The sequence below is a fragment of the Hevea brasiliensis genome, chromosome 15, assembly GCF_030052815.1.
Source record: "Hevea brasiliensis isolate MT/VB/25A 57/8 chromosome 15, ASM3005281v1, whole genome shotgun sequence".
Classification (NCBI taxonomy): Eukaryota; Viridiplantae; Streptophyta; class Magnoliopsida; order Malpighiales; family Euphorbiaceae; genus Hevea; species Hevea brasiliensis.
Window position 1 is genome coordinate 48150748 of NC_079507.1, and position 27472 is coordinate 48178219.

The following is a 27472-nucleotide window of genomic DNA, read 5'->3' on the forward strand; positions in this document are numbered from 1 at the left end:
TTGATTGTGAAATCAGTTTTGAAAAAATTGAGTTTTGTAGTCTGATAGATCTGATCCTTTTGTACTTTGGGAATTTCCCAATTATCTATACATTTTTCAAGATCTTCGATTATTATTTTTTCACTATTAACTATCTTTCTCGACTTAGATGACGAGGTAGAAGAGTTTGAAGAAGAAACTGTCCTACAGAAAATTGGATTCATACTTAAAGAATTTTTCTAGGTTGATCTTTTGAGTTAAGTGAGGTAATCGCACCAGGAATCACTGCCCTAAACACGCCCTCTCGGCTAAACACGGGACTTACAACCCAGGCCTGCTTACACCTCTAAAGAAGCTGTCTTATCACCTTAAGATCATCGTACCAACCTCTAAAAAATGTTTAAATGTGAATTCGAACCTTAAATAGAACCTTTTCCCCCCCAGGCTCTGATACCAAGGACGCACCGGGATCGAAAGGGGGATGAGCTAACAGGGAAGAAGCAATAATCTAGATCTTGAACAATATATAAATAATTAAAGAAATAAACAAAATGCACAAGAAAGGAAAATCTTCAGAAATGAAAATTAAATTTGTAAGTTAAAGAAATATATATATTCTATAGGCGGCAGAGCCAGTCCGTTAAGAATATATATACTTAACAAAAATAAAAATTAAACTTGAAATTTAAATATGAATATACATGTATATATTCAATAGGCGGCAGAGCCAGTCCGTTATGAACATATATACGTATATTTATGCAGATCAGGCGGTTGAACCGACCATATGCATGCAAAAGAAAGAAATATTTGTAATTTTGTAAGAAAATAATTGAAGAAAAACTTACTTCAAAACTTTATAAAATTTGTAAGATTTGTACAAAGGTTTTAGAGATGTAATTCTGGGTAGGACTTACAAAGGTTGCTCAACACATGAGCTTCCTAAGATCTACTACAAGGAAGTTACAGGGTTTGTAAGTTTGTAGGTGAGGTAGAGGTAGGGCAGGATGGGAAGTGAATCAACCTTCTTGCTCCTTTCTTCACCTCGGGGTGAAACTCCTTCAGGACCTTCTTCGGTTTCTCTCAGCTTGAGAAGCTTGAAAGGGAGAAGCTTGGGCTCAAGAGGCTTGAAGAATGGTATGAAGTGGCTTCCCTTTGCCTTGGATGGGTGCCTCCTTATATAGAAGTGTCCAGGGGCAGTTTTGTAATTTTGTAGGTTTTGAACAGTGTCTGCCACTTGATGCCTTCACGTTTGAACAGTGCGTCTTGTCTCCTTCACATGCGAACAGTAAAAAGTGAACAGTATAAGATATGACAGGTGAATAGTGTCCTGTCTGGATTTGAAATAAAGGAAGAGAATAAAAATGATTACAAAAATTAAAATAAAGGAAAATGAAGAAAAAATGGATAATTTTGCCGCCATAAATTTCTTTTGCTGGTCTTAAATTTTCTTTTTCTTTTCTTTTTCTCTTTTCTTTTTCTCTTTTCTTTTTCTTTTTTTTTCTAATTTTTTTTTATGGAGTGGAGCTGGGACCACTCTTTTATCCTTCCATCATGTTTTGTAAGTTGAGCCATGTCTCCTCGTCGTCACTTGTTTCGTCATCTGACGAGACAGAAGATAAGTCGTAGTGACTTTCATATTGAACCATGTAATTTTCATACCGTGTTTCAATATGAAAGCATTTTGGACTTGGCAAATGTTCATAGTGAACATATATCCGAGAATATATACCTGTATGGACTAGCGCATATTCTGGATATCGGTGTTTTTGCCGATGACGATCGCCTTTGCTCGCCATTTGTTGAGTTGGACGAAATGGTCTTCATGATTGCATGGCTAATCAGGAAGATGATAGAGAGGAGGAAGTTTTGTATCCAGGTAGAAGTAATGGATCGCTTATTGTAGTTCTCCATTTGCTAATACTTCTGGAGGTGTTGAAATAATTTATATGTTGACTGGTTTTTTGGAGAATAATAGTCTCCTGACTTCTTGAAGGAATCTATTTCCCAAAAATCTCGTCATTTCACAATCAGACCTTGTGACTCGGACTCCAGCTAACATACCCCATTTGAATAGTTCTCTGGCGTCTAGATATCGAGTTCCAGACATCTGAGTGGTTTTGAGCGGGGATCTTTGAAATCTAAGCTGTGTTCACAGTCTGGATAGCACAGAGGGTATCTGTTAGGATGTTCCTGAGTGCAATGAAAATGGGGTTTTGAATAGTACTCCCATTTCCATGACCATCCATTGTGACCTTGCTGATTTTTTTTGTAAAATTGAGACATTTCTGGAGAACATCTAGCTGTTCTTTGGCTCTGGACTGGATGATGTTTTGTAGGATCTGCTCGCGGATCTCTTGAGGAAGACCGTTGAGAACTTGTTGCCTCAATTTCTTCGAAAGACAACGGGTTTGGAAATGTTCTAAGGACCTATTGGCACCAAGTGAAGCAAAAAGGATTTCACTGTGGTGATAATTTTTCACATTGATCAGTGGGGCCAATGATAATTTTACACTAAAATCCAGTGGGGATCCTAGGCCTTCAGTCCTTCGCTTTTGAATTCTTACACTAGAATCCAGTGGGGATCCTAGGCCTTCAAATTCCTATTTTTGTAATTCAAGGTGATGATTTTGGTTAGAAGTGGAAGGATCTGATGGACTAATTCTGGATGTAATGGATTTGTATAAAATCTGGTTTTGTAAAAACTCAATGAATGATTGAGCTACCATGATATGATCCTCATGATATTTAATTCTGCTAAGGAGGTCAGATACATGTTTATTAGCTTCCACAAACTCAATACAAAGTGCATTGAGAGCTGTTACTCCCAACCTTTTGTTTTGTATCAAAGTCCAAAGATTGTCTAATAAACATTGGTGCCTTTTCCGTGGGAATATATGCAGTTCTGGCTACATTAATTCTGAATTTTTGAGCAGGAGTTTTGGAGAGGATTTTTGGTCCAAAGTGGACTAAATCACCATTGTTGGATGATTCTGCCATCTGCAAAAACTCACAAGGGTTAGTTTGTAATAAGCAGTAATCAAAAAATTGATTTTTGAAAACAAGCTTGTTTAAAGAAATTCCCTTTTGTAAATGCTGTCTTGTTTTTTGTTCCAAAATATTTATTTGATTATCAAAAATGGAATAAGCCTTTATGATATTCAAATTCTTTGTTTTGGGTTTTTCAACAAAAGGAAACACAAGGTTTTGATTTTTTATTTTAAAAGAAATACTATCATAGTTGACTCTGTAGGGAGTAATTAAATTGATGAACAGCGTCCCTAAAATGACACTATGACTGATATCTTTTATTAAAACAAATGAAGTTTTTAGAAGAAGATTTGAATTGGCTATTGAAGTCTCTGTTTTGTAATTGATTTTGATTTTGGAATTATTTCCAGCTGAAAGGTTTTCAGTAGTTTTTTCTTGGAATTTCTCTGGAACAATGCCTTATTTAATACAATTTAAATCTGCACCTGTATCAAATGAGGCAATTGTATCGATCTTGAAATCTTTTGAAAAAACTATCGAAATTCTAAACAAATATTTTCTGGAAGAAATCTCATTAAGAATGAAGAGAAAATCCTTTGTAGGTTTTTCAAGATTTTGAATTTCTAAAGTATTTTCTTCATCTTCTTCTTTGACTTCTTCATTGATTTGTTTTGAAAGTAATTTTTGAATTGTTTCTGAGTCCTGTGCCTGTTTTTCTTTAAGCTTATTAAGCTCAATCTTAACAGCTTTTATTTCTTCCTAGAGGCTTTGGACTGAAACAGTTGATTGTTTTGAAGTCTTCTTTCTACCCAACATGGCCGTAAGGTCATATGTGTTTCTTGCAACAGAGGGCATAATAGAAGGTTTTTGTATTGGTTGTTCTGCAAAGGTTTTTAAAAGTTTTCCTAAAAATTCCTTTTGTAGTTGAGAATCTTCAACCTGTGTAAGGATTTCTAAGAGTAACTTCTGGTCTTTTGAAAGAACATTGATTTTCAATTTTGGTTTTGTAAACAGTTCATTTTCTGTTTCAGAATCTGAACTGGATGATGAACTTGTGATTAATTCATCAATTTGTAATCCTTCTTCATTTTCTGTGAGTTCAGAATTACTAGACTCACTTTCGATTTCAATTAAAAGAGCAGTTATTTTATTAATAACTTCTTCTTCTAATTGCAACTCATGAAGTTTTTTGTTTAACTTGCAAAAATTTGTAGTGTGGCCTTTGTTACCACATTTGTAGCAAGTGAAATTTTTTATCTTTGATTTGGATTGAGAACTAGGTTTACTAGTCTTTTTTGGAAGTTTTTTGTAATAGGAATCTTTTTCTGGTTTTGAAGAGTTTTTGTATTTTTGGGATGATTTTTTGTAAGGTTTTCTGCTACAACTTCCTCCACAATCTGGAGTAGGGTTTTTGGTTCTTATTTCAAATTGTTTGCAGAAAGATCCTAACTCTTGGCGAGTTTTTCTCATTTCCCATTTCAAATATTTTTGTAATTTCAAATCCTGACAAATCTTTAAACCTTCTTTTTGAGTGAGACTGATTAGTTCACCATAGGTTAATTTATCATATAGGATTTGATTTCCAAATACTTCCTTGATTTTATTCCTAACTTTTTCTCCTAAAAGGATCGGAAGTCCAACAAGAAATTTTTCTTTCCAAAAGGGCTGATTAGAATCTTCTCTAAGCATTACCCTAGTAAGAAAAGTGTTTTTGTAATACTAAAAATCACTCAGTTTTTTACATCTAAGGTTTGAAAGAAGTTCGGCATTTTTATCCTTAAGATGGGATGGGTCACCTACGAAATGTAAGGAAATTGTTACAATCAAGGTGGCTACTGCATCTGGGATTGGTTGGCCTAACTCATCTGGGATTGGCACGCCATCTTCTTGAGTTTGTATGGATTCTAGAATCTCAGATTTTTGTAGGTTCGTGAGATGATAATCCCACCATCCTTTGAGCTGTCCTGAGAATCCTGCAATGAGGAGTTCAAAGAATAGCTCTGTCTGGGTTCTAGTTTGGGTTTTGTAAGCATTTCTCGCCATGGTCATTTCTCGGAGCAAATTCAAGATGTTGTATTCGGACATACCATCTATGTTCCATTCATAGGCAGAGGCATTGAATTTAGACTGGTCGATTTGAGATCTATTTTCTATGCCTAGGTCCGAGTCATTATTGGGAGGGGTGTTGCTACCCGCGGCCAATAAATTCTATTGATTTGTAAAGGTTTTGAAGACTGAATTTCTTCAGTTTGGATGGGCTGGTTTTCCTGGCTTTGGACATCTGAATCTGAATCTTCCTCAATTATATTGACACTCCTTTGGGAAGTTTGAGGTGTTTCAGGTGCTACTGGAGTAGAAGTTGAAGCTTCTAGCCTAGTCTTCATATCTCTCAAAGCTTGGATGAATTCAGAGTTGTTGTTGTTTTGTAAATCTTTTTTACTATTTTTGAAAACTTGGAATGGTTTGAAAATTGGGTTTTTCAATTTTGTATCTGGCTTAGTTTCAATTTGGGAAACTGTATCCTGTTGGTTTTGTTCCATTTTTTGTAATTGCTTACCTATGGTATGCAAATGGGCATTTGTAAAGTTATTCTGTAAAATAATGTTTTTTATATTCACAGAATCACTTTCATTTGGAATTTTGTAAGGGGCTGCTTCTACTGTTTGTTCCAAGTGGGGAATTTTTACTATCCTAAGAGGAGGATGTTCAGATTGTATTTTTCTACCATCTGAAATTTCCCATTCAGGAACTTTGTTTCTAACAGTAACAGGATTAACAGATAATTTTTCTTCTGCTTTCTTTAGAAGATCTTTCAAAGCCGCAATGAACTCTGTTTGATTATCTTCTGACTCCTGTTATTTAGGTTTTGAATTTTGGGAAGGTTTTGAATTTGGATTTGATTTTTTGAAAGTTTTTGGAGTTTTGGAAAACGAATATGAAATGTTATGCTGTTTAGCATACATCTCAAACCAATCAAAGAAGAGAATATGAACTTTATGTTGGTGTATAAAGTCATAATATTCCTTTTGAATTTCTTTCCTTTGATCATTGAAATTTTTGAAAAACCACATTTGCTTTTTATGATTTTTAGGAGAATAAAAATCATCTTGCAAATATTGTTTGTCTACTTCAAATTCTTTTTCAAGCACATTAAGTTCATGGTTTACATTTTCTGTAATGGCTGAAAAGGTAGGAGAAGTAGGTTCTGACTCTGTTTGGGTTTCATCCTGAACAGACTCATTTTGTAAATTTGTATAAACTGGATGTGGAACATTTGTAGAGTAATCTACGTTTTGTTAAGCGGATCTAGGTATTTCTGAAGTAGAAAACCTAGAAGAGCTAGGTAAGTCTGAGGTAGAATACCTAGGCTGAATATTTTGTATACCAATTGGTTTTGTAATCTGAAGATCTCTTTCTTCAGTTTTGATTGTGAAATCAGTTTTGAAAAAATTGAGTTTTGTAGTCTGATGGATCTGATCCTTTTGTACTTTTTGAATTTCCCAATTATCTATACATTTTTCATAATCTTCGATTATTATTTCTTCACTATTAACTATCTTTCTCGACTCAGAGGACGAGGTAGAAGAGTTTGAAGAAGAAACTGTCCTACAGAAAATTGGATTCATACTTAAAGAAATTTTCTAGGTTGATCTTTTGAGTTAAGTGAGGTAATCGCACCAGGAATCACTGCCCTAAACACGCCCTCTCGGATGAGCTAACAGGGAACAGGCAATAATCTAGATCTTGAACAATATATAAATAATTAAAGAAATAAACAAAATGTACAAGAAAGGAAAATCTTCAGAAATGAAAATTAAATTTGTAAGTTAAAGAAATATATATATTATATAGGCTGCAGAGCCAGTCCGTTAAGAATATATATACTTAACAAAAATAAAAATTAAACTTGAAATTTAAATATGAATATACATGTATATATTCAATAGGCGGCAGAGCCAGTCCGTTATGAACATATATACGTATATTTATGCAGATCAGGCGGTTGAACCGACCATATGCATGCAAAAGAAAGAAATATTTGTAATTTTGTAAGAAAAGAATTGAAGAAAAACTTACTTCAAAACTTTATAAAATTTGTAAGATTTGTACAACGGTTTTGGAGATGTAATTCCGGGTAGGACTTACAAAGGTTGCTCAACACATGAGCTTCCTAGATCTACTACAAGGAAGTTACAGGGTTTGTAAGTTTGTAGGTGAGGTAGAGGTAGGGCAGGATGGGAAGTGAATCAACCTTCTTGCTCCTTTCTTCACCTCGGGGTGAAACTCCTTCAGGACCTTCTTCGGTTTCTCTCTGCTTCAGAGGCTTGAAGGGGAGAAGCTTGGGCTCAAGAGGCTTGAAGAATGGTTTGAAGTGGCTTGCCTTTGCCTTGGATGGGTGCCTCCTTAAATAGAAGTGTCCAGGGGTAGTTTTTTAATTTTGTAGGTTTTGAATAGTGTCTGCCACTTGATGCCTTCATGTGTGAACAGTGCTTCTTGTCTCCTTCACATGCTAACAGTAAAAAGTGAACAGTACAAGATATGACAGGTGAACAGTGTCCTGTCTGGTTTTGAAATAGAGGAAGAGAAAAAAGAGAATATTACAAAAGTAAAAATGATTATTAAAATAAAGGAAAATGAAGAGAAAATGGATAATTTTACCGCCATAAATTTCTTTTGCCGGTCTTAAATTTTTTCTTTTTCTTTTTCTTCTTTTTCTTTTTCTTTTTTTCTTTTCTTTTTCTTCTTTTATTTTATTTTTTTTTATAACAGATTTTGTATTTGTGAAGAGGTACCACAACCTTCTTCATCATCATCTCCCAAATCTATGATGGGTTCTGAATCAGAATTGGCTGCAGAAGAATTGGTTCTGTTTTGCAATAATTGTTCCATTATTGCAAAATATTCTTCATCATTTTTAGCTCCTGCTAATCTTGCCATGGCATGTGATCTTTGAGCCAAAAACAATTGATTTGAAAAGTTTTGTATAGGAGTTGGTGGCAACAGGTTTTTTCCCTTAAGCCAGGTTTTTACTCCTTGGTTTGTAATTATTTCTGGGATATTAAGTGAATCCCACCATTTTACCTTGAACCTTCTGATGATTGTATTCAATCCATCTTGGGGTCGAAATTTAAAAAACCAGATAAGAACCTAAGGTAAAAAGAATTTTGAAGAAAACAAGAGAAGAGGAGGAAACCTTTTCTCTTTGGGTGAGGGTTTGTAATGGGTTTTGAAAAGGTTTAAACTCTCTGATATTTCTGGTGTAAGAATTTCAGGTAGTGCACCAAAATACTTCCACCACTGAGCAAACCATGAAGGGGTTTTGGAAGGATCAAATGTTTTTTGGAAATAGAACAACCACGAATGACTATTCTTATGATTTTGTATGAGAAAGGTATTGTACCATGCCTGTTGGTAATCCCAGTAATTGAAATGTTGGCAATGGTCAATCTTGTTTTGGAATGATAATGGGAAGATTTTTTGTTTTGTAAGTTCTTGCCCCCAATCAGAAGGATTAAGGACGTTTTGAATGTGGCAGGTTGAATAAGCCGGATCAGCATGATTTTCTTTTAGATAAAAATGTTTAAATTTTGCCGAGCCAGTAAATTCAAGTATTGCCTGATAGTAGGCTCGGGTTTTGGAAAGATCCCAAGGTTTGTAATGCCATCCTTTTGTAAAGGCTTTTGAAATTGCCATTGAGGCGTCTTGGTGTAAGAACTCATCCTCTATGATCAAAACATTTTGAAAATGGGTTTTTGTAATTCATTCCGAAGACTTCTTTTTTAATTTTATTTGAGACAAAACTATTTGAGAAGAATTTGGTTGGGAAACATCGGTTTGAAAATCTTTTTGTAAAATCTCATGGGCTTGAGAACAGTTTTGAAAAGTTTGAGAAAGGGTTTTTTGGGAGGAAGACTCTCCTTTCTCCTGGGTTTTAGAAACAGGTTTTGTAGATTTACCTTTCTGGGCCTGATTGGCGTGAGTTATGTTTTGTAGAGTCTGAAGAACTTCAGGAGATTTGGACAGTGATTCTATCCATTTTTGAATCTGGCTGTCTGTTTCTGGAGCATGAGATTCAATGAGTTTTGTTTGATCTTCTTCTTCTGCTTCGACCATGTCTGCCCAAGTTTGAATAGGTTTTGCAGAAGAGATGATTGGTTTAGTAGGGTTTGGTTTTGTAGAGGCTGAGGCTTCAGCCTTGGTATTTTTCTTTCCGGGCATTGGACTGTTTTGAAGAAATTCTCTGGTTAGAAAGTCTGGGATGGAATTTGTATCTCCTTCTATAAATTCAATTTCAAAATAAAAAATACTTAAAATTGCTTGCCATTGTGCAAAAATTTGTTTTGATGCAAGATTTTGAACATCTTTTTGCAAAACTTCTTTGGCTTATTTGCAATCGATTCTAAGTAAAAATTTTTTATTTAATAAATCGCTTTGAAATTTTTGTATGCACATGACAATTGCAAGAATCTCTTTTTTGATGGTAGAGTATTTCTTTTGACAATCATTCCAATGTGCAGAATGGAATTGAACTATTTGTTCTTTTCTGTTTTGAACTTGTTTTAAAATTCCACTATAACCTAACTCTGAGGCATCTATCTCGACTACCTTAGGGGCTAATGGATCTGCTAAATGCAGACAAGGAATGGTTTGGACCTGTTTTTCAATATGACGGATCACTTCAGTGTGATGATCTGTCCATGGAACAGGGTTTTTCTTTAACCTATCATGCAAGGGTTTTGCTAGACGGTTAATATTTGGACAAAAATCTAAGACATAATTCAAGCTACCTAAGAATCTTTACAGCTGGGTTTTATCCAAGATTTTGTCAGGAAATTTGTTTGAAAATTCTAGACTTCTCTCTATTGGAGTAATGGTTCCTTGGGATATGTAATGACCTAGAAACCTAACCCTGGTTTGGAAAAGAGAAATCTTTGATTTTGAAACGGCAAGACCATTTCGTTTTGTAACAGAGAAGAATGTTCTTAAGTGTTTGAAGTGTTGTTCAATTGACTCCGAGAACACAAAAACATCATCTATATAGACTATGCAAAATTTTGAATATGGATTAAAGATTTCATTCATAATTCTCTGGAATTATGATGGGGCATTTTTCAGGCCAAAAGGCATGACTTTCCACTCATACTATCCAAAGGAAACTGTGAATGCGGTTTTGTATCTATTTTTTGGATCAATTTGTATTTGCCAAAATCCTGATTTCATATCAAATTCGGAAAATACAAATGCAGAATGAAGTTTTTGTAAAAGATCTTTTTTGTTTGGAATTAGATACCTGATCCATTTCAAAGCTTTATTCAAAGGTTTGTAATTAATTACTAATCTAGGAGTGCCTCTTTCTATTTCTGAATTTTTGTTTACATAAAAAGCTGCATAACTCCAAGGAGATCTAAATTCTGTAATTAATCCTTTTTTTTTTAAATCCAAAATTTCTGAACGGCAGTGTTGTTCTAGTTCAGCATTCATTTGGATTGGTCTGGCTTTTGTAGGTATCTGTTTTTCATTGAAATCATTTTCATATGGTAAATCTACCATATGTTGTTTTCAATTCCAAAAGGCGTTTGGTAAATCAGAACAAATTTCTCTTTCAATTTGGGTTTTGAAATCCGAAATTTTCTTTTTCACCAAATCATTTTGTAATTGTTTTTCAATTCTTGTTAAAGAAACATCTTGCTGTAAATACAGCAAGTGTTGCCTTTTTCCCTCTATTAAAACATTAATCTCATTATTATAAATGGAACAAGCTTTTATAATATTGAGATTTCTTGTTTTTGGTTTTGTAACGAAAGGGAAAACAAGAGTTTCTTTTGTAGTTTTGAATGAGATATTATCATCGTTAACCATGTAGGGAGTTATCAAGTTAATGAAAAGAGTCCCTAAGATTACACTATGATGAATATCTTGAACAATTACGAATGAGGTTTTGAAAAGAAAATCACCATTAGCTATGGAGGCTTCTGCCTTATAGCTAATAGCCATTTTGAATTATTTGCAGCTGAAAGTTTTTCTGTGGTTTTTTCGTAAAATTTCTTTGGAACAATTCCTTCTTTAATACAGTTCAAATCTGCTCCTGTATCAAATAAGGCAATTGTATTGATTTTGAAATCTTTTGAAAAAACAATGGTAATTTGTATCAAATATTTTCTGGAGGTGATCTGATTGAGGATGAAAAGAAAATCTTCTGGAGGTTTTTGAGTTTCCAAACTATTTTCTTTATTTTTCTCAGATTCTTCTTGGGGTTTTGAAAACAAAAGCTGGATTGCTTTTGAGTCCTGTGCCTTTTTCTCTTTAAGCTATTTAAGCTCATTCTTAGTGAATTTTATTTCTCTTTGGAGGCATTAGACTGGAGGGTTTTGTAGTTTTTTCTGATCTTCAAGATTTTCTTCATGCTTTAAAACATCTAAGACTAATTCTTGATTTTTAAAAAGCATGTTGACATTTTTTGCATTTTCTTCAGATTTAATTTTAGAATCTGAATTGGATGAATTATTAACTAATCCATCTTTTTGTAAATGCGTGTTTTCTTCAGACTCCTGGTTGGAGTTTGAAGAGGAAGTTGAAAAATTAGTACTCAAATTTTGAATGACTAATTCTTCTTTTTGTAATGATTTATGATTGTCAGTGGATTCAGAGATTTTGAATTCACTTTCCATTTGTAATTCTGGGATTGATTTTGGAAGAGGTTTGTTTTGTAATCCAAAGGTTTCTTGGGGGTTTTGTTCCTTTAAAACCTGTTGTTTTGAATTCTTTTTATGAGGAGTTGTATTCTTAACAGTAACAGGGTTATCAGACAGTTTTTCTTCTGCTTTCCTTAGAAGATCTTTCAGAGCCGCAATGAACTCTGTTTGATTATCTTCTAACTCCTGTTGTTTAGGTTTTGAAATTTGAGAAGGTTTTGAAACTGGATCTGATTTTTTGAAAGTTTCTGGAGTTTTGGAAAACGGATAGGAAATGTTATGCTGTTTAGCATACATTTCAAACCAATCAAAGAAAAGAATATGAACTTTGTGTTGGTATATAAAGTCATAATATTCCTTTTGAATTTCTTTCCTTTGATCATTGAAATTTTTGAAAAACCACATTTGCTTTTTATGATTTTTAGGAGAATAAAAATCATCATGCAAATATTGTTTGTCTACTTCAAATTCTTTTTCAAGCACATTAAGTTCATGGTTTACATTTTCTGTAATGGCTGAAAAGGTAGGAGAAGTAGGTTCTGACTCTGTTTGGGTTTCATCCTGAACAGACTCGTTTTGTAAATTTGTATAAACTGGATGTGGAACATTTGTAGAGTAGTCTACGTTTTGTAAAATGGATCTAGGTATTTCTGAAGTAGAAAACCTAGAAGAGCTAGGTAAGTTTGAGGTAGAATACCTAGGCTGAATATTTTGTATTTCAATTGGTTTTGTAACAGGCAAACTAATGACAGAAGGTATACAAGACACTCTTCCTATGTCAACAGTACTGGATGTTGAGGAATCATCTGAAAACCTAAGGCTTCTGTTAAAGCTAAGGCTGACTCTTCCATCGTCATACTGGGTTATTTGCCTAAGTTGAATGTTTGGCTCAACTATTTTTGAAGATTCTGGTTCTACTGCACCTTCTAAGATCGATTCTTCTGGTAGGGTTATGTCCTTCCACTGGATAGATCTAGGGATTACAGTGTTGGATTTTGTAAGATCAGTTTGTAAAAGCAAAGTTTCTCCTCTTTTACTTTGAAACTTATGTTTTGTAGCAAAAGCAGAAACCATAGCTTTGTAATGGATTTTGTAAATCAGTGCAAGAGGAATAGATCCTTCAAGCATTTTGTAATTGTGAGTTTTGATTTGTAAAACAAGGGATTTTGTAATATTACTGTCATTTAACGAAACAGTAAAATTTGGATAGCAATCAAAAGATATTGGTCCACTGCACAGACTAGACTCGACTGAACTAAGCAAGGAGTCTTGAAAGTTTATGAACCTAGTATCTCTAAGAACTGCTAGAATTGAGGTGTTCAACCCTTCTTTTGTAAGCGGTTTAATTCCAATTTGGATTAAACGTATATGGATGTATTTGTATTGTTTTTCACGGTGTTTTTGTAAAGATTTTTGAGACAGAAGAGAAATCGTCTCAAAGGGTTTTGTAATCTGAAGATCTCTTTCTTCAGTTTTGATCGTAAAATCAGTTTTGAAAAAATTGAGTTTTGTAGTCTAATAGATTTGATCCTTTTGTAGTTTTGGAATTTTCCAATTATCTATACATTTTTCAAAATTTTCGATTATTATTTCTTTACTATTAACTATCTTTCTCGACTCGGAGGACGAGGTAGAAGAGTTTGAAGAAGAAACTATCCTACAGAAAATTGGATTCATACTTAAAGAATTTTTCTAGGTTCATCTTTTGAGTTAAGTGAGGTAATCGCACCAGGAATCACTGCCCTAAACACGCCCTCTCGGCTACAAAAACGGGACTTACAACCCAGGCCTGTTTACACCTCTAAAGAAGCTGTCTTATCACCTTAAGATCATCTTACCAACCTCTAAAAAATGTTTAAATGTGAATCCGAACCTTAAATAGAACCTTTTCCCCCCAGGCTCTGATACCAAGGACGCACCGGGATCAAAAGGGGGATGAGCTAACAGGGAAGAGGTAATAATCTAGATCTTGAACAATATATAAATAATTAAAGAAATAAGCAAAATGCACAAGAAAGGAAAATCTTCATGAATGAAAATTAAATTTGTAAGTTAAAGAAATATATATATTTTATAGGCGGCAGAGCCAGTCCGTTAAGAATATATATACTTAACAAAAATAAAAATTAAACTTGAAATTTAAATATGAATATACATGTATATATTCAATAGGCGGCAGAGCCAGTCCGTTATGAACATATATACGTATATTTATGCAGATCAGGAGGTTGAACCGACCATATGCATGCAAAAGAAAGAAATATTTGTAATTCTTGAATTTTAAAAGCAAGAAGGTTGATTCACTTCCCATCCTGCCCTACCTCTACCTCACCTACAAACCTACAAACCCTGTAACTTCCTTGTAGTAGATCTTAGGAAGCTCATGTGCTAAGCAACCTTTGTAAGTCCTATCCGGAATTACATCTCCAAAACCTTTGTACAAATCTTACAAATTTTATAAAGTTTTGAAGTAAGTTTTTCTTCAATACTTTTCTTACAAAATTACAAATATTTCTTTCTTTTGCATGCATATGGTCGGTTCAACCGCCTGATCTGCATAAATATACGTATATATATTTATAACGGACTGGCTCTGCCGCCTATTGAATATATACATGTATATTCATATTTAAATTTCAAGTTTAATTTTTAAGTATATATATATTCTTAACGGACTGGCTCTGCCGCCTATAGAATATATATATATATATATATATATATAATCTTTAATTTACAAATTTAATTTTCATTTCTGAAGATTTTCCTTTCTTGTGCATTTTGTTTATTTATTTAATTATTTATATATTGTTCAAGATCTAGATTGTTACTTCTTCCCTGTTAGCTCATCCCCCTTTCGATCCGGTGCGTCCTTGGTATCAGAGCCTGGGGGGGAAAAGGTTCTATTTAAGGTTCGGATTCACATTTAAACATTTTTTAGAGGTTGGTAAGATGATCTTAAGGTGATAAGACAGCTTCTTTAGAGGTGTAAACAGGCCTGGGTTGTAAGTCCCGTCTTTGTAGCCGAGAGGGCGTGTTTAGGGCAGTGATTCCTGGTGCGATTACCTCACTTAACTCAAAAGATCAACCTAGAAAAATTCTTTAAGTATGAATCCAATTTTCTGTAGGACAGTTTCTTCTTCAAACTCTTCTACCTCGTCCTCCGAGTCGAGAAAGATAGTTAATAGTGAAGAAATAATAATCGAAAATTTTGAAAAATGTATAGATAATTGGGAAATTCCAAAAGTACAAAAGGATCAAATCTATCAGACTACAAAACTCAATTTTTTCAAAACTGATTTTACGATCAAAACTGAAGAAAGAGATTTTCAGATTACAAAACCCTTTGAGATGATTTCTCTTCTGTCTAAAAATCTTTACAAAAACACAGTGAAAAACAATACAAATACATCCATATAGGTTTAGTCCAAATTGGAATTAAACCGCTTACAAAAGAAGGGTTGAACACCTCAATCCTAGCAGTTCTTAGAGATACTAGGTTCATAAACTTCCATGACTCCTCGCTTAGTTCAGTCGAGTCTAGTCTGTGCAGTGGACCAATATCTTTTGATTGCTATCCAAATTTTACTGTTTCGTTAAACGACAGTAATATTACAAAATCCCTTGTTTTACAAATCAAAACTCACAATTACAAAATGCTTGAAGGATTTATTCCTCTTGCACTGATTTACAAAATCCATTACAAAGCTATGGTTTCTGCTTTTGCTATAAAACATAAGTTTCAAAGTAAAAGAGGAGAAACTTTGCTTTTACAAACTGATCTTACAAAATCCAACACTGTAATCCCTAGATCTATCTAGTGGAAGGACATAACCCTACCAGAAGAATGGATCTTAGAAGGTGCAGTAAAACCAGAATCTTCAAAAATAGTTGAGCCAAACGTTCAACTTAGGCAAATAACCCAGTATAACGATGGAAGAGTCAGCCTTAGCTTTAACAGAAGCCTTAGGTTTTCAGATGATTCCTCAACATCCAGTATTGTTGACATAGGAAGAGTGTCTTGTATATCTTCTGTCATTAGTTTGCCTGTTACAAAACCAATTGAAATACAAAATATTCAGCCTAGGTATTCTACCTCAGACTTACCTAGCTCTTCTAGGTTTTCTACTTCAGAAATACCTAGATCCACATTACAAAATGTAGACTACTCTACAAATGTTCCACATCCAGTTTATACAAATTTACAAAACGAGTCTGTTCAGGATGAAACCCAAACCGAGTCAGAACCTACTTCTCCTACCTTTTCAGCCATTACAGAAAATGTAAACCATGAACTTAATGTGCTTGAAAAAGAATTTGAAGTAGACAAACAATATTTGCATGATGATTTTTATTCTCCTAAAAATCATAAAAAGCAAATGTGGTTTTTCAAAAATTTTAATGATCAAAGGAAAGAAATTCAAAAGGAATATTATGACTTTATATACCAACACAAAGTTCATATTCTTTTCTTTGATTGGTTTGAGATGTATCTTAAACAGCATAACATTTCATATCCGTTTTCCAAAACTCCAAAAACTTTCAAAAAATCAGATCCAGTTTCAAAACCTTCTCAAATTTCAAAACCTAAACAACAGGAGTTAGAAGATAATCAATCAGAGTTCATTGCGGCTCTGAAAGATCTTCTAAGGAAAGCAGAAGAAAAACTGTCTGATAACCCTGTTAAGAATAAAACTCCTCATAAAAATAATTCAAAACAACAGGTTTTAAAGGAACAAAACCCCCAAGAAACCTTTGGATTACAAAACAAACCTCTTCCAAAATCAATCCCATAATTACAAATGGAAAGTGAATTCAAAATCTCTGAATCCACTGACAGTCATAAATCATTACAAAAAGAAGAATTAGTCATTCAAAATTTGAGTAGTAATTTTTTAACTTCCTCTTCAAACTCCAACCAGGAGTCTGAAGAAAACACGCCTTTACAAAAAGATGGATTAGTTAATAATTCATCCAATTCAGATTCTAAAATTAAATCTGAAGAAAATGCAAAAAATGTCAACATGCTTTTTAAAAATCAAGAATTAGTCTTAGATGTTTTAAAGCATGAAGAAAATCTTGAAGATCAGAAAAAACTACAAAACCCTCCAGTCCAATGCCTCCAAAGAGAAATAAAAATCACTAAGAATGAGCTTAAACAGCTTAAAGAGAAAAAGGCACAGGACTCAAAAGCAATCCAACTTTTGTTTTCGAAACCCCAGGAAGAATCTGAGAAAAATAAAGAAAATAGTTTGGAAACTCAAAAACCTCCAGAAGATTTTCTTTTCATCCTCAATCAAATCACCTCCAGAAAATATTTGATAAAAATTACCATTGTTTTTTTAAAAGATTTCAAAATCAATACAATTGCCTTATTTGATACAGGACCAGATTTGAACTGTATTAAAGAGGGAATTGTTCAAAAGAAATTTTACGAAAAAACCACAGAAAAACTTTCAGCTGCAAATAATTCAAAAATGGCTATTAGCTATAAGACAGAAGCCTCCATAGCTAATGGTGATTTTCTTTTCAAAACCTCATTTGTAATTGTTCAAGATATTCATCATAGTGTAATCTTAGGGACTCCTTTCATTAACTTGATAACTCCTTACATGGTTAACGATGACAATATCTCATTCAAAACTACAAAAGAAACTCTTGTTTTCCCTTTCGTTGCAAAACCAAAAACAAGAAATCTCAATATTATAACAGCTTGTTCCATTTATAATAATGAGATTAATGTTTTAATAGAGGGAAAAAGGCAACACTTGTTGTATTTACAGCAAGATGTTTCTTTAACAAGAATTGAAAAACAATTACAAAATGATTTGGTGAAAAAGAAAATTTTGGATTTCAAAACCCAAATTGAAAGAGAAATTTGTTCTAATTTACCAAATGCCTTTTGGAATCGAAAACAACATATGGTAGATTTACCATATGAAAATGATTTCAATGAAAAACAAATACCTACAAAAGCCAGACCAATCCAAATGAATGCTGAACTAGAACAACACTGTCGTTCAGAAATTTTGGATTTAAAGAAAAAAGGATTAATTACAGAATCTAGATCTCCTTGGAGTTGTGCAGCTTTTTATGTAAATAAAAATTCAGAATTAGAAAGAGGCACTCCTAGATTAGTAATTAATTACAAACCTTTGAATAAAGCTTTGAAATGGATCAGGTATCCAATTCCAAACAAAAAAGATCTTTTACAAAAACTTCATTATGCATTTGTACTTTCCAAGTTTGATATGAAATCAGGATTTTGGCAAATACAAATTGATCCAAAAGATAGATACAAAACCGCATTCACAGTTCCCTTTGGACAGTATGAGTGGAAAGTCATGCCTTTTGGCCTGAAAAATGCCCCATCAGAATTCCAGAGAATTATGAATGAAATCTTTAATCCATATTCAAAATTTTGCATAGTCTATATAGATGATGTTCTTGTGTTCTCGGAGTCAATTGAACAACACTTCAAACACTTAAGAACATTCTTCTCTATTACAAAACGAAATGGCCTTGCCGTTTCAAAATCAAAGATTTCTCTTTTCCAAACCAGGGTTAGGTTTCTAGGTCATTACATATCCCAAGGAACCATTACTCCAATAGAGAGAAGTCTAGAATTTTCAAACAAATTTCCTGACAAAATCTTGGATAAAACCCAGTTGTAAAGATTCTTAGGTAGCTTGAATTATGTCTTAGATTTTTATCCAAATATTAATTGTCTAGCAAAACCCTTGCATGATAGGTTAAAGAAAAACCCTGTTCCATGGACAGATCATCACACTGAAGTGATCCGTCATATTGAAAAACAGGTCCAAACCATTCCTTGTCTGCATTTATCAGATCCATTAGCCCCTAAGGTAGTCGAGACAGATGCCTCAGAGTTAGGTTATGGTGGAATTTTAAAACAAGTTCAAAACGGAAAAGAACAAATACTTCAATTCCATTCTGCACATTGGAATGATTGTCAAAAGAAATACTCTACCATCAAAAAAGAGATTCTTGCAATTGTCATGTGCATACAAAAATTTCAAAGCGATTTATTAAATCAAAAATTTTTACTTAGAATCAATTGCAAATCAGCCAAAGAAGTTTTGCAAAAAGATGTTCAAAATCTTGCATCAAAACAAATTTTTGCACGATGGCAAGCAATTTTAAGTATTTTTTATTTTGAAATTGAATTTATAAAAGGAGATACAAATTCCATCCTAGACTTTCTAACCAGAGAATTTCTTCAAAACAGGCTAATGCCCAGAAAGAAAAATACCAAGGCTGAAGCCTCAGCCTCTACAAAACCAAACCCTACAAAACCAATCATCTCTTCTGCAAAACCTATTCAAACTTGGGCAGACATGGTTGAAGCAGAAGAAGAAGATCAAACAAAACTCATTGAATCTCAGGCTCCAGAAACAGATAGCCAGATTCAAAAATGGATAGAATCACTGTCCAAATCTCCTGAAGTTCTTCAGGCTCTACAAAACATAACTCAGGCCAATCAGGCCCAGAAAGGTAAATCTACAAAACCTGTTTCCAAAACCCAGGAGAAAGGAGAGTCTTCCTCCCAAAAAACCCTTTCTCAAACTTTTCAAAACTGTTCTCAAGCCCATGAGATTTTACAAATAGATTTTCAAACCGATGTTTCCCAACCAAATTCTTCTCAAATAGTTTTGTCTCAAACAAAATTAAAAAAGAAGTCTTCGAATGGATTACAAAAACCCATTTTCAAAATGTTTTGATCATAGAGGATGAGTTCTTACACCAAGACGCCTCTATGGCAATTTCAAAAGCCTTTACAAAAGGATGGCATTACAAACCTTGGGATCTTTCCAAAACCCGAGCCTACTATTAGGCAATACTTGAATTTACTGGCTCAGCAAAATTTAAACATTTTTATCTAAAAGAAAATCATGCTGATCTGGCTTATTCAACCTGCCACATTCAAAACGTCCTTAATCCTTCTGATTGGGGGCAAGAACTTACAAAACAAAAAATCTTCCCATTATCATTCCAAAACAAGATTGACCATTGCCAACATTTCAATTACTGGGATTACCAACAGGCATGGTACAACACCTTTCTCATACAAAATCACAAGAATAGTCATTCATGGCTGTTCTATTTCCAAAAAACATTTGATCCTTCCAAAACCCCTTCATGGTTTGCTCAGTGGTGGAAGTATTTTGGTGCACTACCTGAAATTCTTACACCAGAAATATCAGAGAGTTTAAACCTTTTCAAAACCCATTACAAACCCTCACCCAAAGAGAAAAGGTTTCCTCCTCTTCTCTTATTTTCTTCAAAATTCTTTTTACCTTGGGTTCTTATCTGGTTTTTTGAATTTCGATCCCAAGATGGATTGAATACAATCATCAGAAGGTTCAAGGTAAAATGGTGGGATTCACTTAATATCCCAGAAACAATTACAAACCAAGGAGTAAAAACCTGGCTTAAGGGAAAAAACCTGTTGCCACCAACTCCTATACAAAACTTTTCAAATCAATTGTTTTTGGCTCAAAGATCACATGCCATGGCAAGATTAGCAGGAGCTAAAAATGATGAAGAATATTTTGCAATAATGGAACAATTATTGCAAAACAGAACCAATTCTTCTGTAGCCAATTCTGATTCAGAACCCATCATAGATTTGGGAGATGATGATGAAGAAGGTTGTGGTACCTCTTCACAAATACAAAATCTGTTATAAAAAAAAAAAGAAGAAAAAGAAAAGAGAAAAAGAAAAAGAAAAAGAAGAAAAAGAAAAGAGAAAAAGAAAAAGAAAAAGAAAAAATTTAAGACCGGCAAAAGAAATTTATGACGGCAAAATTATCCATTTTCTCTTCATTTTCCTTTATTTTAATAATCATTTTTACTTTTGTAATATTCTCTTTTTTCTCTTCCTTTATTTCAAAACCAGACAGGACACTGTTCACCTGTCATATCTGTACTGTTCACTTTTTACTGTTAGCATGTGAAGGAGACAAGAAGCACTGTTCACACGTGAAGGCATCAAGTGGCAGACACTATTCAAAACCTACAAAATTACAAAACTGCCCCTGGACACTTCTATTTAAGGAGGCACCCATCCAAGGCAAGGGAAGCCACTTCAAACCATTCTTCAAGCCTCTTGAGCCCAAGCTTCTCCCTTTCAAGCTTCTTAAGCCAAAAGAATCCGAAGAAGGTCCTGAAAGAGTTTCACCCCGAGGTGAAGAAAGGAGCAAGAAGGTTGATTCACTTCCCATCCTACCCTATCTCTACCTCACCTACAAACCTTGTAACTTCCTTGTAGAAGATCTTAGAAAGCTCATGTGTTGAGCAACCTTTGTAAGTCCTACCCGGAATTACATCTCCAAAACCTTTGTACAAATCTTACAAAATTTATAAGATTTTGAAGTAAGTTTTCTTCAATTTCTTTTACAAAATTTATTTTGCATGAATATGGTCTGTTTAACCGCCTGATCTGCATAAATATACGTATATATGTTCATAACGGACTGGCTCTGCCGCCTATTGAATATATACATGTATATTCATATTTAAATTCCAAGTTTAATTTTTATTTTTGTTAAGTATATATATTCTTAACGGACTGGCTCTGCCGCCAATAGAATATATATATTTAATCTTTAATTTACAAATTTAATTTTCATTTCTGAAGATTTCCCTTTCTTGTGCATTTTGTTTATTTCTTTAATTATTCATATATTGTTCTTCGCAAGTTAAACAAAAAACTTCATGAGTTGCAATTAGAAGAAGAAGTTATTAATAAAATAACTGCTCTTTTAATTGAAACCGAAGGTGAGTCCAGTAATTCTGAACTCACAGAAAATAAAGAAGGATTACAAATTGATGAATTAATCACAAGTTCATCATCCAGTTCAGATTCTGAAACAGAAAATGAACTGTTTACAAAACCAAAATTGAAAATCAATGTTCTTTCAAAAGACCAGAAGTTACTCTTAGAAATCCTTACACAGGTTGAAGATTCTCAACTACAAAAGGAATTTTAGATGGTAAATCTTTTCCCCTGGTGCGTCCTTGGTATCAGAGCCTGGGGGGGAAAAAGGTTCTATTTAAGGTTCGGATTCACATTTAAACATTTTTTAGAGGTTGGTACGATGATCTTAAGGTGATAAAAGAGCTGCTTTAGAGGTGTAAACAGGCCTGGGTTGTAAGTCCCATGTTTAGCCGAGAGGGCGTGTTTAGGGCAGTGATTCCTGGTGCGATTACCTCACTTAACTCAAAAGATCAACCTAGAAAAATTCTTTAAGTATGAATCGAATTTTCTGTAGGACAGTTTCTTCTTCAAACTCTTCTACCTCGTCCTCTGAGTCGAGAAAGATAGTTAATAGTGAAGAAATAATAATCGAAGATTATGAAAAATGTATAGATAATTGGGAAATTCCAAAAGTACAAAAGGATCAGATCTATCAGCCTACAAAACTCAATTTTTTCAAAACTGATTTCACAATCAAAACTGAAGAAAGAGATCTTCATATTACAAAACCAATTGGTATACAAAATATTCAGCCTAGGTATTCTACCTCAGACTTACCTAGCTCTTCTAGGTTTTCTACTTCAGAAATACCTAGATCCGCTTTACAAAACATAGATTACTCTAAATGTTCCATATCCAGTTTATACAAATTTACAAAACGAGTCTGTTCAGGATGAAACCCAAATAGAGTCAGAACCTACTTCTCCTACCTTTTCAGCCATTACAGAAAATGTAAACCATGAACTCAATGTGCTTGAAAAAGAATTTGAAGTAGACAAACAATATTTGCATGATGATTTTTATTCTCCTAAAAATCATAAAAAGCAAATGTGGTTTTTCAAAAATTTCAATGATCAAAGGAAAGAAATTCAAAAGGAATATTATGACTTTATACACCAACATAAAGTTCATATTCTCTTCTTTGATTGGTTTGAGATTTATCCTAAACAGCATAATATTTCATATCCATTTTCCAAAACTCCAAAAACTTTCAAAAAATCAAATCCAAATTCAAAACCTTCCCAAAATTCAAAACCTAAACAACAGGAGTCAGAAGATAATCAAACAGAGTTCATTGCGGCTTTGAAAGATCTTCTAAATAAAGCAGAAGAAAAATTGTCTGTTAATCCTGTTACTGTTAGAAACAAAGTTCCTGAATGGGAAATTTCAGATGGTAGAAAAATACAATATGAACATCCTCCTCTTAGGATAGTAAAAATTCCTCACTTGGAACAAACAGTAGAAGCAGCCCCTTACAAAATTCCAAATGAAAGTGATTCTGTGAATATAAAAAATATTGTTTTACAGAATAACTTTACAAATGCCCATTTGCATACCATAGGTAAGCAATTACAAAAAAATGGAACAAAACCAACAGGCTACAGTTTCCCAACTTGAAACTAAGCCGGATACAAAATTGAAAAACCCAATTTTCAAACCATTCCAAGTTTCCAAAAACAGTCAAAAAGATTTACAAAACAACAACAACTCTGAATTTATCCAAGCTTTGAGAGATATGAAGACTAGGCTAGAAGCTTCAACTTCTACTCCAGTAGCACATGAAACACCTCAAACTTCCCAAAGGAGTGTCAATATAATTGAGGAAGATTCAGATTCAGATGTCCAAAGCCAGGAAAACCAGCCCATCCAAACTGAAGAAATTCAGTCTTCAAAACCTTTACAAATCAATAGACTTTATTGGCCGCGGGTAGCAACACCCCTCCCAATAACAGCTCCAGACCTAGGCATAGAAAATAGATCTAAAATTCTGACCCAGTCTAAATTCAATGCCTCGACTGTCTATGAATGGAACATAGATGGTATGTCTGAATACAACATCTTGAATTTGCTCCAGCAAATGACCATGGCAGCAAATGCTTACAAAACCCAAACTGGAACTCCAGACAGAGCTATTGCTGAACTCCTCATTGCAGGATTCTCAGCACAGCTCAAAGGATGGTGGGATTATCATCTCACGAACCTACAAAAATCTGAGATTCTAGAATCCATACAAACTCAAGAAGATGGCGTGCCAATTCTTGATGAGCTTGGCCAACCAATCCCAGATGCAGTAGCCACCTTGATTGTAACAATTTCCTTATATTTCGTAGGTGACCCATCCCATCTTAAGGATAAGAATGCCGAACTTCTTTCAAACCTTAGATGCAAAAAACTGAGTGATTTTCAGTATTACAAAAACACTTTTCTTACTAGGGTAATGCTTAGAGAAGATTCTAATAAACCCTTTTGGAAAGAAAAATTCCTTGCTGGACTTCCGACTCTTTTAGGAGAAAAAGTTAGGAATAAAATCAAGGAAGCATTTGAAAATCAAATCCCATATGATAAATTAACTTATGGTGAACTAGTCAGTCTCACTCAAAAAGAAGGTTTAAAGATCTGTCAGGATTTGAAATTACAAAAACATCTCAAATGGGAAATGAGAAAAACTCGCCAAGAGTTAGGATCTTTCTGCAAATAATTTGAAATAGGAACCAAAAATCCTACTCCAGATTGTGGAGGAAGTTGTAGCAGAAAACCTTACAAAAAATCATCCCAAAATACAAAAACTCTTCAAAACCAGAAAAAGATTCCTATTACAAAAAACTTCCAAAAAAGACTAGTAAACGTAGTCCCTAATCCAAATCAAAGATAAAAAATTTAACTTGCTACAAATGTGGTAACAAAGGCCACACTGCAAATTTTTGCAAATTAAACAAAAAACTTCATGAGTTGCAATTAGAAGAAGAAGTTATTAATAAGATAACTGCACTTTTAATTGAAACCGAAGGTGAGTCCAGTAATTCTGAACTCACAGAAAATGAAGAAGGATTACAAATTGATGAATTAATCACAAGTTCATCATCCAGTTCAGATTCTGAAGCAGAAAATGAACTGTTTACAAAACCGAAATTGAAAATCAATGTTCTTTCAAAAGACCAGAAGTTACTCTTAGAAATCCTTACACAGGTTAAAGATTCTCAACTACAAAAGGAATTTTTAGGAAAACTTTTAAAAACCTTTGAAGAACAACCAATACAAAAACCTTCTATTCTGCCCTCTGTTGCAAGAAACACATATGACCTTACGGCCATGTTGGGTAGAAAGAAGACTTCAAAACAATCAACTGTTTCAGTCTAAAGCCTCCAGGAAGAAATAAAAGCTGTTAAGATTGAGCTTAATGAGCTTAAAGAAAAACAGGCATAGGACTCAGAAACAATTCAAAAATTACTTTCAAAACAAATAATGAAGAAGTCGAAGAAGAAGATGAAAAAAATACTTCAGAAATTCAAAATCTTGAAAAACCTACAAAGGATTTTCTCTTCATTCTTAATGAGATTTCTTCCAGAAAATATTTGATTAGAATTTCGATAGTTTTTTCAAAAGATTTCAAGATCGATACAATTGCCTTATTTGATACAGGTGCAGATTTAAATTGTATTAAAGAAGGCATTGTTCCAGAGAAATTCCAAGAAAAAACTACTGAAAAACTTTCAGCTGCAAACAATTCCAAAATCAAAATTAATTACAAAATAGAGGCTTCAATAGCCAATTCAAATCACCTTCTAAAAACTTCATTTGTTTTAATAAAAGATATTAGTCATAGTGTCATATTAGGGACGCCGTTCATCAATTTAATTACTCCCTACAGAGTCAACTATGATAGTATTTCTTTTAAAACAAAAAATCAAAACCTTGTGTTTCCTTTTGTTGAAAAACCCAAAATAAAGAATTTGAATATCATAAAGGCTTATTCCATTTTTTATAATCAAATAAATGTTTTGGAAACAAGACAGCATTTACAAAAAGAAAATTCTTTAAACAAGCTTGTAACACCCCTATTTGTATAGCCTGGTAGATTTCACTGTTCCGGTGACCGGTGTCGGTCCGGACAATTAAGGGGATTAGAACCATACTTAAGACAACTAGAGAAGCCATAAACACAAATAATTAGTAATGTTCAATTAGTTAAGTATAAATAAGAAAAACAAAACATAAGAAGTTAAACGAGCCGAGAGTCACAACGTTGGGTGACCTCCTCGGGAACGACTGCGAAGTCGTTTTAAACTCAAATTTTGAACCGTAAAATATGACGCTGCGGTCCTTAGGACCCTTATGAATACAGTGGAAAAGAGAAAATCATGAAAAAGAACTGTTAAGCCAGTCAAATAATTAGGTCAGGGAGCCAGAAGAAATATTAGATTATTTGCAAACCGGGATGAACCGGCGAGGGGCAATTTGGTCAATTGACCCCGAGAGCTGACTCCTGACCTAACTGTCAAATAAAATCAGAGAAAAGAAAATTTCAGAATCGAGAATTAAATTAAAGAACTGATAAAAAAAAAGAAAAAAAAGAGAGAAAAATGAAAAAGTAAAAAAGTGATGACATCATGCATGATGTCATAAACAAATTAATTAAATTATTTATTAAATTGATTTGTGGTCTTCCATAAGCCAAGTTTATAAAAGAAAAGAAAAGAAAAAAAAAATGGTCATCTTCCCACTTTCCCGTCCACACTCTCTCTCTCTCTCTTTTCTCCTTTGTTCCTCCATAGCCATGAAAAATCAAGCTTTTAAAGCTTGAATCAACCCCATAAATCCCACAAATTTCTTATGTAAATCTTATTGTTGGATCTTGACAAGCTTATTGAGTACAAAAAGAAAGAAGAAATTAGAAGAATCAGAGCTTTTGGAAAAACTTCAATTGAAGTAAGTTGATCCAACCTTTTTTTTTTAGTAAAAATGTTTGAATTAGAGTAGAAATGGATAGAATAACATGAAAAATTGAGAAAATTATATATGAGAACAAAGATGTAAATTTCAGCCAGCCATGGGATTGTGAAGTGTTGATATGTTTTAGTTCAAGTAAATGTGTATACAAGCCTAATTGAGCAAGTAGATGTGATTGGCACACTTTGATTTGATGAATTTTAATAAATTAGAAATTAGGGTTTATGGCACTTAGGGTTTGTGAACCAAAAATGTAAGAAATGAGTAAATGGCATGTTTGACCTATTGTGAAGTGAAAAATGGTCAATTGTGACCAAATGAGTTGTGTTTGAATTGTTGGAAGTGAAGCCAAATTCGGAGGGTATATGGTCATGCTTCTGGCAGCATGACCAAGTCAACTTTAAAGGACCAAAAATGAAATTTTACAAGTCCAATTGATATGCCACCAATTGGGGATGAAAATAGACATAAAATGACACAATTTTCATTGAGGAACCATGCCCAAAAATTGACCAAAACTTAGTGAACCAATTGACCAAAGTGAAATGAGAGCAGGCTGCCACTGTATAAACTTACTAAATGAACAGTATTTGTTTATTTGGTCATAACTCGAGTTAGGCAGGTCAAAATGACCTGAAATTTTACCAGTAATTAGATAAGATATAGATCTAAAACTTTTATGAAGAACACCAACCCAAATTATGCCATTAACCTAATCAAATTATTGGGCAAAGTTGAGTTACTGAACCTGCAAAACTGCAGATTTCCATTTGAACAGTAAAGTTCCAATGGTTATAACTCTCTCTAGAAAACTCCGATTTAGGCGATTCTTGAACCGATAGAAACCGAAGACATAGTAGAACATTTCATATGAAGAAAGTTAGACTAAATTATGAACTTAACTTGATCAAATTACTGAACAAAGTTGGATCAAAAATCTGCCAGAACCAAAATTACAGCATGAACAGTGCACGTGAACAGTAACTGTATTTTGGCTATAACTTGAGCTACAAAACTCCAATTGGGGTGATTCAAAAATGAGAATAAACTTAAGACAATAAGGAACATTTTCTATGAAGGAAGT

The 27472-nt window shown here is 33.6% G+C and overlaps 1 long non-coding RNA gene across 1 annotated transcript in view; it reads left to right on the top strand.

The window, feature by feature from the left end:
* Positions 1-27472, top strand: part of LOC110641406 (uncharacterized) — a 53479-nt gene that overhangs the window by 24698 nt on the left and 1309 nt on the right. The gene's annotated exons all lie outside the window — the stretch shown is intronic.